Source organism: Plecotus auritus, assembly GCF_963455305.1.
Source record: "Plecotus auritus genome assembly, chromosome: 4".
NCBI classification, from domain to species: domain Eukaryota; kingdom Metazoa; phylum Chordata; class Mammalia; order Chiroptera; family Vespertilionidae; genus Plecotus; species Plecotus auritus.
The window spans coordinates 186,785,213-186,788,117 of NC_137775.1; positions in this window are offsets into that span (position 1 = coordinate 186,785,213).

Here is a 2,905-nt window from a genome sequence, read left to right on the forward strand (position 1 = left end):
GTTTGCCGACTACTGGTCTAGGGAGAGCTCATGCACTAGTGTTGTCGCTGCCAATGTTCAGAGCCGCATCTCTTTACCCTTCCTCAAGGCTGAGAGTAATATAGCAGAAGGGCAAGAGAAGGGGCGGTCCTGGCTCAGGGAGGGCGTCTTCCCTAGGCACTCGCCCCTCCTGGCATCAACAGGACACAAATAGCTGGGAGGTGTTTTCAAACTCAGGAACAAAAGAAAGCTGAAGTTATGGCAGGCACATCACACTCTGAGAGCATGTGAGAATTTGTGACTTTTTCATCAATTAGGAAAGAACAATGGAAATTTAACTAACACTACTAGTGGATTATCTCACATCTAATCCTATCTAATAAAAGAGTAATATGCAAATTGACTGTCACTCCAACACACAAGATGGCTGCCCCCATGTGGACACAAGATGGACACCACAAGATGGCTGGCAGAGGAGGGCAGTTGGGAGGGACCAGGCCAGCAAGGGAGGGCAGTTGGGGGCAATCAGGCCTGCAGGGGAGGGCACTTAGGGGTGACCAGGCCTGCAGGGGAGGACAGACGCAACCAGGATGGCAGGGGAGGGCAGTTAGGGGCAATTGGGATAGCAGGGGAGCAGTTAGGTGTCGATCAGGCTGGCAGGGGAGTGGTTAGAGGGTGATCAGGCTGGCAGGCAGAAGCAGTTAGGGGCAATCAGGCAGGCAGGCAGGCAGGTGAGCAGTTGGGGGCCAGCAGTCCTGGATTGTGAGAGGGATGTCTGACTGCCCATTTAGGCCCGATCCCACATCCTGAGTCGGACATCCCTCCAGGGGTCCCAGATTGAGAGGGTGCAGGCTGGGCTGAGGGACACCCCCTCTGCCCCTCCCCCCCCCCGTGCGTGAATTTCGTGCACCGGGCCTCTAGTTCTTTCAGATAATCCTGGGAATACTATCTTCAAAATGTATCTGGAACCCAGCCACTTATTCCGGTTCAACCCACCATGACCATCTTTTATCTGGATTGTAGCTAGAGTCTCCTAAATCATCTCTGTATTTCCATCCTTCCTCTCTTCACTTTAATCTCAAAACTCAGTGGCCAGTGTGATCTTGTGGCCAGGAGATAATATCCCTCCCCTAAGTAAAACTCCAATGGCTTCCTTGCTTACCTATGAGGTCCTTTATGTCCTGGCCTGCTGCCACCTCTTAGATCTCATCTCCCTCGACTGTCTCCTCCTTGGCCCCTCAATACCCTGCAACTATGACAAGCACTTTCACCTCATGGCCTTTGCCATTCGGGATTTCCCCTGCGTGGAAGGCTTTCCCCCAGATGCCCACGGACGGACGAGCTCCTTCAATTCTTTCAGAACTTAACCCAGACGCCATGTCTCAGTGAGGACTTACCTGGCCACTCAATTTAAAATTCCACGCCTTTCTCAGATTTCTTATCCCCCTTCTCCGCTTCATTTTTCCCTTAACACTCAACATTATTCGCTGATTTGTCCTATTGCCTGTCTCTGTCTTAGAATAAAATTTCTATAAGTGCAAAAATTTTGGGGTGTTCACTGCAATATCTCCAGCATCTAGGATAGTGCCTGGCATGCAGAAGGTACTCAATAAATTATGTGGAAGTTAACGAATAAGTAGACAATAGAAAGTATGCATTTTCAATAATAACTCAGAGAAAACAGAATGATATAAAATGGGTATATAAGAAAAACTCTCCAGGTTAAAGCACTTGATATAGTAATGAGCACTGAATCCTTTGCATTCATAAGAGCAATTATCCTTTCAACATATGTCCTAAGGAAAAATGCTGTAAATGAAACGTACATACCAAGCTTCCTTATATGCCTCCCTTAGCTTCTTTATATACCAAAAACTCTGAAACTCCCTTTCCAAGTTTGCTATAAAGGCATCTATTACTCCTGCATATTTCTAGTTTTTAAAGTCACTGTTTCTCAAAATATAAGCACTCCTGAAAGATTTTTCCGAGTCATATGTCAGCATCTGTGTAAACGACTTACTCTGGATGCTTTTTACTAAAGCGTGCTTAATCAGACTGTCCATTTTCATTATATTTTGAAAAAACCAAAATGTATTATTTCACTCATTCCATTTATTTATACACAGGCACTGGGACTTGCACTTTTAGAGTACATAAAGACACGGTGCTTACCTGCAAGAACCTGGCTGACTAGCAGGGAAGGTTTTACACAGATCTCACACACACGTTAGAACAAGACGCGCACTAAAGGGGCCTCCTTCTTCAACGTTTCATTTAACTTATTTCATTCTTTACTTTCAAAATTATTTTCATGTTCACTCTACATTTTCTTGTGTATCACTTTGATTTGTAAATATCTTTACTGGTAAGTATTATATAAAGTTGCATGTCAATTTAATCAAAGCATTTTAAAAGACACCCTTCCTGTGCTATCAGGCATTGAAGGGCTCGTGCTAACAAATCCACGAACACGAAGAGCTTGCCTAATTTCTCATAAAACTAGTACCGTTATCGGCTCCTTTTACCGTCCCCGCCTATGCAATTATTCATCCCGTCAAGCTCTGCATCTGCTCTGTTAGTTACCGCCTCGCGCTAGGCCTGCCCAGCATTTCCCTCGGCTCGGCCTCTGCAGCTGCCCACGGGGCTGCTTTTGAGTCAGCATTGTCTTCGCGTATGCGCCAGAACAACGAACAATTCCATCTTTCTGAGAAACTTACATCTTTATACCTGATTCTATATAAACCATTAATTTCAAGAAAATCGATGTGATTACCCATGTCAAAGCACTGCTTGTAAAATAAAGTTAAAATACATTAAAACTGACTTTAGTAAGTTGTGTTTGCCTTTAAAGATGCACCTTCTCCTCTCTTTAAAGTTTTACTAAACTGAAGTTTTCCAATGCTAGCCGAGAATACCATTGTAGTTA